Below are 12,357 nucleotides of genomic sequence, written 5' to 3' on the forward strand. Positions count from 1 at the left end.
GCACTGAAAAAATAGTGTCTATATTATGTCTTTCACGTGAGATAAGTCTGCTTAGCTTTTACACACTACCTTATAACGAGACTAGAGACAAATAATTCTATAAAATCTCAAGAGATCAGAATATTGAATAAGTGACTTTCAGTAAGCGAGTCTGCAACCTCTGCTTAGAAATCCTACATGGTTAGTGAGGCGCTGACCTTAACCAGCTTAAAAGTGCAGAACGGACTCTCTTAAGGCCCCGATTCTCCACTGAGCATCAACGGCGTTCCGAGATACGCGCTGGGCAGTCAGCGCCGTCCCCAAAGACCAGCCACCGTGAAAACCCCGTCCCCCTGGGCAGCAGCGTCCCCCCAGGATGGGCGGGAGGACGTGAAGGGGTATAGGGTCTAATATATAAATTCCACTCCGCTAACGGGTTTGCATCTTGCAGGCAGATTAATATCGACATCCTAAGGCGCACCGCACACCGATATACGCGCAAACACGGACATGAAATACATTTTTATGCAGAAAAGAAAGAAAACTGTAGCAGTGACTTTTCTCACCGAGCATAGGTCAAAAATGATGAAATTGTAAGACACTTGAACAAAACGATTCTCAGAAAAGCATTTGAAAAGTGTGGTTTCTCAACTTGTGGGACGAGAGAGACTAAGCTTCAGTAAAAGAAATGTTTTAGAAAGTGTGCCCACTAAGGCGCTGACTTCGAATTCCCTCCATCTGAGTTAAAGTCGAAAATTACAAATTTCACATATTAGAATATTAATTCAAAGTGGCATTACTTAACTGCTCCTTTAAGGTTCCCCGAAGGGGGGACATTCTTCTCTACCCTCGACTTAAAATAAAGACTTAGAAATCAAAAAAATGTTATTTGTTTTTCTGTAGCAAGGGTGCATCATATTCCCTTCCACCCCCGCCCCCCCAAATGCAGACAAATGAGTCACAGTAACAGCAGGAGGAAAGCAATGAAAAGGCAGGCCCCCTGCGGTTGCCCAGGCCCGGCCCCCCCCCCCCCCCCCCCCCCCCCCGCGGGCGCCCCCCCGGGGGGGCGCCGCCCCCCCCCCCCCCCCCCCCCCCCCCGCCGGCGGTGGCTCCTCGCGGGGAGACCGGCTCGCACCGCCACCGCCCCGGCCGCAGCGAGCAGGCCCAGCCCGGCGGCGCGGGGACTGCAGCGGAGTTCGCGCTTCCAGGGAGCAGCACACACCGAATCCACGACCGTCCTGCACAAAGCCGGGCGTTTCTGCCGCGGGAGGACCAGAGAGGAATCGGTCGGCTGCTGTCGCGCTTAAACGAGTGGCTATGGAGCAAACTGTGTCAGTGTCAGCCCGCACCGCCGACCGTGACCGCCTGCCCGGGTCAGGCTAACGCCAAGCCCCTGCTTTGACTTTACGGCTTTCTATCCCCGACGAGCCCGCTCCGGGGGGCCCGGCCCCCGGGCGCGCGGACTCCCGGCCTGGGTCTCGGGCGGGTAGCTTCCGCCTGAGCCGAGCGGAGTCGGGGTCCACCTCGGCTCCATAAGGTTTTTCTTTCCAAAGGGCGAAGCGGTCGATCTAAAGCGCCACTTTAAAGGCTCATCAATCTTAATCTAGGTTGCTCAAGTAATTATGCCCGAATCTCTTGTACGATTACAAGTGGATTTGGGTTTCTATTCCCCAGGCCCTCCTTTGTGTTTATTGGAGGGTCTGTGCGCGCGCTCTGCGGCGCCTCCTGCCTCCGCGCCCCCTCCGAAGCCCCCAACGCTCGGGCCGGTTCGAACCGCTCCCTTAACCCTTAAGCCACCGGGACGCTCCTCTGGATGCCACTTTTCATATTTCCCTTCAGGAGAAATCCAGGAGGTGTACTCTTGATCGGAGTGAGGTGAGAAAGAAGGTGACCTGATTCACATCGGAAACAAAGTGTCTTCTTACACATCGTTGGGCCTTGATAAAACCTCAGAAAAGTCGTCATTCTAAACACAGAAAGCTAGTGATTTCTGGTTTAACAGAGATTTCTGGCATTTGGAGACGATAAGTGGTCAAAAACATTAAAAATGGCGAACTGCTGCGTTCTCTTAAAATATAATTTAACATATCCAATCAAATTGGAAAAAAAATTAAAAAATCATGATACACATTATCAAAACCATACAAACTAATCTATCGAGATATACAGTATTACGAATTTTACGTTCACAATTCCATGAACTTTTAACGGGGGGCACATTTTCGCTACCTGTTTGCGTTTCTGAAAGGCGACCCCGTTTTCCTTTTGATTTTACTCCAATCTCATTCTATTGAATTGAGATTTTCTGGGGGTTTATAAAAGGGCTTCGAACTGGTCCCTCTTTAAGAAAGACACTCATGAAATATTCAGCCTTAATAGTGTGTCATTTTTACCCTTGTCCTTTGGAAATCTCCAATTACAACTTCCAATTCCATAGCATGTTTAAGGAGCGCTGGGTCTTTTTGTTGTAGCCTTCAGGGAGCAAACCAGCCGCAGAGAGAACAGAGTTAATCCACTACAGCAATACAGAGAGGGATTATGTTTTAATCCCCTTTGGGGGAGTCTCTGGATCCGATATTAAAATGTTTACATAAGGCACAATCACAAACCAGCAGATCTTCCATATGGAAGATTTTGTTATTTGAAAACCTTGGATCCCTTTCCAAATAAAAGTAGTTTAGAAAGGGCAGCATGTCTAGATATCAGAGAGATGGTGAGCTGGGAGATTCTGTTCTAGACGATAACTAGGTACAAATTTAATCTCATAACTGTTTGGTGTAGTGAGTTGGGGTATGAGTATAGATATATTCATTCTAATCAATACTATGGCAATAAAAGGATAAATTATATCAATGTCCTCAAGCACACACAGAAGGTGACAGATATTAAAAGACAGTGAAACAAATGGATGGGACAAAACCTCCTCCCCTTGTATTGCTGCATACAATAGTTTAAAATTCTACCATCTGAAGTGGTAACTAAAGGAAAAATAATTTTATTTACCTTTTAGAACTGGCACTATAATGTTTAAGAAATATTGATCCATTACTATTTTTGAAAGGATAGGGATATTACTTGCCATTAATTTAAATGCTAATTTAAAATCTGAACTAGAACAAAGATCACCCAAGCATAATGGAAAGATTCTTTAGAAGAATAAACTTCTCTTTAGAGCCATGGGATCTTTAATCAGTTGAGAGGGTAAACCTAGAGTAGAAAATACATATGTTTTATATTTAGGAAGGGAACTATTCATCAAATATAATTTAAAGTTAGAATGTTAAAAACCACTTGTGGGTTTGGAGGATTCTACTGAAAACATAATTCTAAGCCTATAAGTCTTAATACATCAACTTTTAAACAGAACTTTACAGTTTACACAGTTCTTTTACATTTTTATTTAACTACCAGTTCAGTGTTCACAATTTTGGGGCTATGGATGTGTCAATACCTTCCTGCCAAAGACCACCAGGAACATAACTGTAGTGTAGAAAGTTGGGTTGATTGCTCACTTGCAGTGAGGGAAACATGGGAAGGAACCATGAGATGACTAAGTAAGAGGGTATCAGAAAGGACTTACCGTATTGTAGGATCAGGGCTTTTGTTAAGTGATTTGGGGAAGGGTTCAGGAAGGCAGGGCTTTGCTCTGGGTTGGGCTCTGTCAGGGAGTGGCAATAATTCTGTGATTGGAGATCTTAATAACTCTTATCTAGGACTAGACCTAGGCTAAAAACTGTAATTGACAAAGAAGTAGCAGTCACTCCTATAATGACGGAAGGGGGATGTTAATGTTTAGGCGTTGTGCAGAGTGACCCTGTTTTTGTCTGTGCTTAGACAAAATTACAAAGTTGTTCTTTGCCTCACATCATCACGTGGCCTTGTCTGATGCTGGTATTCTGTGAGGTTGTTTATGTCCAACAGGAGAGCACCATGGCGGAGCCGTGAGCCCCAGGCCAGCTCCCAGTGATACCGAGGCCTCCTTGTAAGGGTCAGGTCCATTTGTTTCCTGAGGTCAGGGGCTGCTTTTCTCTTCCTCAGATCCAGGAATTAATCATTTCTTAAGGGGGGTCAACAGCATTCTGGCTATTAAAAGTCAATTATGGCGATTAAATTCTCAAACGATGCTAAAATTCTTTACAAGTTTCAATATAAAGCACGACAAAGAATATATATACATAGGGACAAGGAGCTGAAGTTTAATTAAAACTGGCATCGTTACAATTATTTGATGACTTTCAGTTGGCAAAAACTATACTTAGTGTACATGAAATTATGATGTATTTTAGAGTCACTTGAATATTCTCTGACCTTAGTTTAACATTAATACAATTTTATCAGCTGTATGGATTTACTCCAAACTCACTTTGAAACCACATGTTCAATTTGCTTTTGGAACATGTAAAAGACCATTATTTTGGGATAATAAGCATTGACTAATCTTTGTAAAATTACTAAACTTAAAATCCTGCATTATCCCCAATAAAGATGTTAAAAAAATAAATAAATAAATAAAATAAACAAACAAAAAAAATGGGAAAAAAAAATCCTGCATTATTTAGCAGAAATAAAACTAATCTGAGATCCTTTACGTTTACTGAAAAATGATATCATTCCAAAAAATTTTTAAGATGAAAATATAATAGGTAAAAACTTACAGCTCTATAATGTGATAAAATTTGTAGGAAAATAACTAACAGCATGAGTGACTGAACACATCTAAAATATTTATCACTGCTTTGGACTTATTTTTAAGTAGGGTACTATCAATTTAAAGAAAATGTTTTCCCCACAGAATTAAAAGAATAAAATGTTTGAATCTCAAAGCAACTGAAGAATATGAGAATATGAGAAAGTTGGAACTTTGTTTTGGAATCCTAGGAAAACTTTAGGCATTAAGAAAATGGAGATGTCTGTGTATGAGCCTGAGGGAGAGGGAAGTTAGGAGGAAAATGCTGCAGAAGATCTGAGATTCCTTTTACCCAGAGTACTTACTTCCCTGGGTTTCAAGCATTTGAAATGCCTCAGAAAAAAAGAAAGTATAGTAACAAAATCTCTACCAGTGACGCTTTCCTTTAGGTACAGAGAATATTGTTAGTGGTCCAAATATATTATCAGAACAATGATGCTCTGAAATTTCCAAAAACTTTTCTTGTGATGAAAAGAGTTACAGAATATTTTTGCTTAAATCAGGAAAATATAACTTGAACAACTGATAAAATACATAACCCAAGTGTTATAAAGTTAACTTCCAGCATTATTATCTCCTTCCCTAGCATACACACACCACACTACTGATTATATAAACACTGCATAAATCCAAATTTTATACCAAGCTCACTGTGCCCAAGAAGTGGCCTCTTTGTGCTCTCTGGTGACTTTCTGAACACAATCTATCCTTAGATTGAGATGAACAATAATCAATCATCCCCACAGTGCAGTGGTTTCCTTAGATTACTACTGTACAAAATGAGACAGGTGCTTGAGAATGCCCATGAATCTTTTCAGATCTGAGCAAACCTACCTCTGGTAAAACTCAGCTTACCAGAGTCTGAAACAGAAACAGAAAGAATGGAGCCCTCTATATAAGAACAATTGAAGGCTGCATTTTAACAAAGTATCTGTTCACCATGGCAGAACATCTATCTAAAATCTCATTTAATGTGTTTACAATAAATAATTTTTAAAAGTCCTGAGAGAGAATCTGATAGGCTCTAACTTTAACATACCATTTATGTTTTTTGATTCCCTTGTAGGACAGATAATACTTTATGTTAAAAAGAAACAAACAGAAACTAGTGCATTTTCTACAAAGACAAACTTTATAGAAGAAAAAGCTTACGAAGCATATACACTCTAAGTAAAATATTACTGACTTATTTACCAGCACAAAAATATACTAAAAACAGTGATAGTTTTTATGTTCATTGTGATAATTTGCGCTGCCTTTTGATGCACGAAGTGAGCCAGCTGAGATTTGTGTTTCTAGTTATATCACATTCAGTTCAACATATGGAATCCACTTTTCACTCTCTGGAAGAGTATTGACTCTTTTATAGCACTAGGATATCATTTAATGATCAAGAAGAGTAAGTTCCTACTAGACTGGATAAGTGAATAAACCAGGGGAGATGACTTAAATCTACTGTACCAGGAGGACTAGGTCTTTGCACCTCTTGGTTGGACTAGTGCCTTGTCTTTAAGTTCCCATGGTTTCCTGGGCACATCTTTATTGCAGCACTTATATCAAATATTATGTGTTTAGAAGGCTGTCTCTCCCACTTGGCATGAGCTACTTGAAGACTGGGGCATTATCTTCTGCATCTAACACAGGCTCTGTCACACAGTAAGTAAGCATCTGTGTTTACGGAATTGAATATAGAATATAGAAAACGATATACACCATTGTTGCATTTTTATGTCATAGTAAAAAGGTCAATTAAAATAATAGATTACATCTTTTATATTTTTCTGGAATTGATTTCAAATCGTTCTTTAAAAATATGAAAAACATTACATTTTATAGAAGAGATCAATTTAAAATATGCTGAAAACCAGTGAGTTATAATGTAATTGGTCAGTCCAGCTATATTACATGCATACTATTCTTTTTTTAAATGACATAATTTTATAACTGCCATATTTTTCCCAGTGTGTAAGTTGTTTCCTCTTTGTAAATTAAATGCTTAGAGAGACATTTAACTCAGCATTCATTCATTCATTCATTCATGTAGTGGACAAAAATTATACACTGTTTTGTGCACTGAGAGAGAATGCAATAATGTATAAGACATGGATTTTACCCACAAAGAGCTTAAAATACATAGTAAAGATAAGAAATACACAGGAATAAGCATAGCATAAGGGAGAAAGGGCATAAGGGAGAAGGGTTTAGCTAAGCGTTGTTAAAGCACTTGACGTATATGATTCTCATTTGTTCCTCATAATGTACCTAGGAGATAGGTACTGCTATGATCTCCATTTTACAGAGAGAAAATGAGACTGGGAGCTGTAACTTAGGGAAGGTCACACAACTAGGAAATGGTAGAGACAGGATTCAAACTCAGTGAGCTGACTCAAAGGTATTTACTGTTATGTATACTGCCTCCCACCAAGAGAAGGACAGAAAAAAAAGTTCTATAGGCATTCACAGAACTGTGATGCTTTCCAGCCTTTGTGGGGGGTCAGGGTGAGGCAGTGAACTGAAGTGAGCTGTGATGGATGGGTAGGAGTCAGACTGGTGCACATGCGGGGAAGAGTGTTGTGAAGTAGGAGAAGAGTTTGAACAAACAGATGCAGGATGTGGACAGCAGGAAATAAGATGGGCCAGCGATTAGGAGGTGTAAAGGGGAGCAGTGTGAGACGGGACTGAAAACACACGTAGCCTCCAATGTCAGATTTTTTTAGGTCAATGAACCAAAGGTTAAAGCTCAGGTATTACAGTGTGGAGCAGTGGTGTCTGTCCTTTTTCGGACATCTTCTCTTAGAGAAGATGACTAAATATATGGCCCCTTCCTAGAAAAATTCACATGTGAACATTCATCCATCCTGACCGCATAATAAATGAAGTATTCATATTTTGGAGAAAATGAAATTTGGTTATTTATCTTAATGTCTTCCTCTATCTAAAGATTTTTCTGCCTCTGCATTTATCGTTATCCCTTTTTCTCCAGAAAATGTAACTTTCCTCCTGTTCAAGTCAGTTACTCTCTCCATCTGGCATTCGGTCCTACCCTCCTCCACTTTAGCTGCTCTTTTATCTTGGTCTCCTCTCCTTTGTTAAGCTTCTGGACTTCAGTTTTCACCTCTTAGTTCCTCATTCCTATTCACTCCTTTTGGCTTCACCCTCATCCTCTACTTAGGCCAAGGTGTTAGGGACATACATATTAATTAATATGCTAAAAGTTTGGAAAAGTCCTTCCATCAATTAAAAAAAAACACACAATCTGCGTAACATTTTATTTTTAGACTCAGAATTTTCCAAATACCTTTAACTATACTCTTTTCTCATTAGCATATTTCAAAATAACTGTGTTCCAAGGAATACCAGTTTGAAAGTGACTGAGCCAGAGCTCCTTGACTTCTAAAGCATACTATAGACGTAACTCATTTCACTGCACTTGGCAGAGACTGTGTTTTTTACAAATTGAAGGTTTGTGGCAACCCTGCATCCAGAAGCTTGATAGAGCTTTTTTTTTTTTTTTTTTTCCCAATAGCACTTGCACACTCCAAGTCTCTGTGTCACATTTTGGCAATTCTCATAATATTTCAAACTTTTTCATTATTATTATATTTGCTATGGTGATGTGTGACCAGTGATCACTGACATTAATACTGTAATTGTTTTGGGGCACCATGAACCCTACCCATATAAGACTAAACTTAGTTGGTAAATGTTGTGTTTGTTCTGACTGCTCCATGGACCCTTCCATTCTCTTGTCTCTCTCTCTCCCTATCCCCTGAGACACAATAATACTGAAATTAGGCCAGTTAATAACCCTGCGTTGGCCTGTAAGTATTCAAGTGAAAGGAAGAGTCACAGGTCTCTCACTTAAAATCAAAAGCTAGAAATGAGTAAGCTTAGTGAGGAAGGCATGTTGAAAGCAGAGACAGGCCAAAAGCTAGGCCTCTTGTGCCAAGGAGTTCGCCAAGTTGTGAATGCAAAGGAAAAGTTCTTGAAGGAAATTAAAAGTGCTACTCCAGTGAGCGCATGAATGATAAGAAAGGGAAACAGCCTTATTGCTGACTGGAGAAAGTTTTAGTGGCCTGGATAGAAGATCACACCAGCCACAGCATTCCCTTAATCCAAAACCTAATCCAGAGTAAGGCTCTGACTCTCTTCAATTCTATGAAGACTCAGAGAGGTGAGGAACCTGCAGAAGATAAGTCTGAAGTCCATGAGATTTAAGGAAAGAAGCCATCTCCATAATATAAAGGTGAAGGGTGAAGCAGCAAGTGCTGATGTAGAAGCTGCACTGTACAAGCAACTTATCCAGAAGATCTAGCCAAGATAATTCACGAAGGAGGCTACACTAAACAACAGATTTTCAACGTAGATGAAATGGTCTTCTATTGGAAGAAGATGCCATCCAGGACTTTCACAGCCAGAGAGAAGAAGTCAATGCCTGGCTTCAAAGCTTTAAAGGACAAGCTGACTCCTTCGTTAGAGGCTAATGCAGTTGGTGACTTCAGGTTGAAGCCAAAGCTCATTTACCATTCTGAAAATCCTAGGGCCCTTAAGAATTATGCTGAATCTATTCTGCCTGTGCTCTATAAAATGCACTAACAAAGCCTGGATGACAGCACATCTGTTGACAACATGGTTTACTGAATATTTTAAGCCCACTGTTAAGACCTACTGCTCAGAAAAAAAGGTTCCTTTCAAATTATTACTGCTCATTGACAACGCACCTGGTCACCCAAGAGCTCTGATGGAGATGTACAAGGAGATTAATGTTGTTTTCATGCCTGCTAACATAATTTCCATTCTGCAGCCCATGGATCAAGGAGTCATTTTGACTTTCAAGTCTCATTATTTAAGAAATACATTTCAAAAGGCTATAGCTGCCATAAATAGTGATTCCTTTCATGGATTTGGGCAAAGTAAATGGAAAACCTTCTGGAAAGGATTCACCATTCTAGATGCCATTAAGAAGATTCGTGATTCACGGGAAGAGGTAAAAATGTCAACATTAACAGGTGTTTGGCAGAAGTTGATTTCAACCCTTATGGATGACTTTGAGGGGTTCAAGACTTCATTGGAGGAAGTAACTGCAGATGTGGTGGAAATAGAAAGAGAACTAGAATTAGAAGTGGAGCTGGAAGAGGTGACTGAATTGCTGCAATCTCATGATAAAACTTGAAGAGTTGAGGAGTTGTTTCACATAGATGAGCAAAGAAACTGTTTTCTTGAGATGGAATCTACTTCTGGTGAAGATGCTGTGAAGACTGCTGAAATGACAACAAAGGATTAAGAATAGTACATAAACTTAGTTGATAAAGCAGTGGTGGGGTTTGAGAGGACTGAGCCTAATTTTGAAAGCTGCTCTATTGTGGGCAAATGTTATCAAACAGCACTGCATGCTACAGAGAAATCATTCGTAAAAGGCAGCATCAATCCCTGTGGCAAACTTCACTGTGGTCTTATTTCAAGAAACTGCCACGGGCACCCCACCTTCAGCACCCACCACCCTGATCAGTCAGCAGCCATCAACATCCGGGCAAGACCCTCCACCAGCGAAAAGATTCTGACCTCCTGGAGGCTCAGATGACGGTTAGCATTTTTTTTTAACAATAAAGTATTTTTACATTAAGGCATGTACATTTTTTTAAACACAATGCTACTGCACACTTAATAGACTACAATATGATATAAACATTAAACATAACTTTTCTATGCACTGGGAAAACAAAAAATTCATGTGCCTCGATTCATTGTAATACTTGCTTTGTGGTGGGGTCTGGAACCGAACCTGCAATATCTCCAAGGTAAGCCTGTCTTCTCTCCTGTTCTCTTTCTGCCTGACTTCCTTCTTGGTATCCCTGAGGAGCTGTCCTTTGTTGGCCAATTAAACCTTGTTGCTCCACAGGGGATCTGACTTTGGGCTACTACTCTTCTATTTTTATATTCTCACTTTCCTTGGGTGATCTCAGAGGTTTAAATTATGAGCTCCATGCCCAACTTGGTTCTCAAATTTCAAACCATTCTATACATTTGAAAAATATGGATACCCAACAGACCAATCTGACCAGTCATCTTCATTCTTCTCTCCCCTAAAACCCTGCATCTTTACATTCCCAAACACATTTAACAGCTTCCACATCATTTCTTCTCCCGGTACAGATTCCCCTCGTTCTTACTCCTCACAACTGGTCAATTATCATGGTCCTTCACATCTTACCTCCTAAGTGTTGTTACAAGTTGCCCTCCTCTCCTCTTTCCTCCACCACCAATTTAGTTTAGGCTCTCATCACCTCTGATCTGGACAACAGCCTCCTGCCTCAAGTCTGGACATCCTAAAACCATAATCTGTACAGTGGCCTGAGTAATTTTTAAAAAAACATAAATTAGATCTTTTCATGCTTAGAAGTCGTTCATTGTCTCACTGTAGCCTTTCGGATAAAATACAGGTACCTCATGGCACAAAATGCCTCCCACCCCAGTAACCTTCAGAGATTTCTGCCTCATACTTCTACCCGAATAATTTAGACCTACTGTAGTTTCACAGAGAAGGTGGTAGTTTAGCATACTACGTTTACATGTCGTCTGTAACAACTCCAAATCTTTTACTTATGATTAACTAAAAGGAATACCCATCCAGAATCCACGTGGCGGTCAAGGGCCTGTTTTGTGTTATCATGGCTTCCTTTGTAGATGTAGGATTTTTTTTTTTTCTTTTCATTATCTGTCCTCCCTCTTCACTGTAAACTCCTTGAAAGCAGGAACTTTAATCATATGTGTCTTTTTGCTCCAAGCACCCAGCGTAATGTCTTGTACACAGTAGATATTCAATATTTCATATGTGTTTTGTTTGGATAACCACATCCAACCTGAGTCAAGTTGGGATCTGGAAACAGAGAATAAGGACCCAACAGGTCCTTCCAGCTCTTATCTTTATTGTGTGCAATGAATTTTGACATTTTCTATTTGAATCTTTTCTTTGCATTTTATTTCCTTTACAAATAATGCTGGTAATAGTCCAAGTAATTGATTTGCTAACAGATCAATGGGTTATAATTCAGGATTTAAAAATAAAACCCAAAATAAAGCACTGATGTAGTAGAATGAACAAGGGCTTTCGGAGAAAGAAAAGTGGGCTCACTTCTTGGCTCATGTATTGATATTTTTTATATGATCATAAATAAATACCCCAACGTCTGACCCTAAGTTTCCACATCTTAGAATGAAGTATAATACCTAATTCATGGAGTTGTAAAGTTATCTGCCAGCATCATTTGCCCATCCACATTTACTCTTTACTACTTTAACTAGCTCATTCCACCCACCCCCGCACCCCGAAAACTTGCTGGTGAATGAAGACTCATCCATACAACCCAATCTTAGATGCAAGATTTATTTTTAAAGTTTTCTGTGATATTTGGTTCTTAACATTCCTGTTTTAGATACAAATTGAACTGAAATAGCACTACAACTGTATTTAGCTGTTTCATCTGTTAGTGACTTAAAATGAAGGAAAAATTCAACAGAACTTTGAGGAAAAAACACATAAAACATTACTATCTGTCATCTTCTGATCAATAAAACTGCCTAAACATTTTATCTGGAAAGAAGATATTTAACAATATTTAGCCAGCAAACTGAGGCTGACTTTCTCTTCTTTTTTGCTGATAAAAAGTTGTTCTAGATTTATATTTATTAGA

The 12,357-nt window shown here is 39.8% G+C and overlaps 1 protein-coding gene across 4 annotated transcripts in view; it reads right to left on the bottom strand.

Moving 5' to 3' along the window:
* Positions 1–12,357, bottom strand: part of NBEA (neurobeachin) — a 627,914-nt gene that overhangs the window by 199,750 nt on the left and 415,807 nt on the right. The gene's annotated exons all lie outside the window — the stretch shown is intronic.

The sequence above is a fragment of the Aethalodelphis obliquidens genome, unplaced genomic scaffold (genome assembly GCF_003676395.1).
Source record: "Aethalodelphis obliquidens isolate GAN/ISIS:26980383/991018 unplaced genomic scaffold, ASM367639v1 scaffold16, whole genome shotgun sequence".
Classification (NCBI taxonomy): domain Eukaryota; kingdom Metazoa; phylum Chordata; class Mammalia; order Artiodactyla; family Delphinidae; genus Aethalodelphis; species Aethalodelphis obliquidens.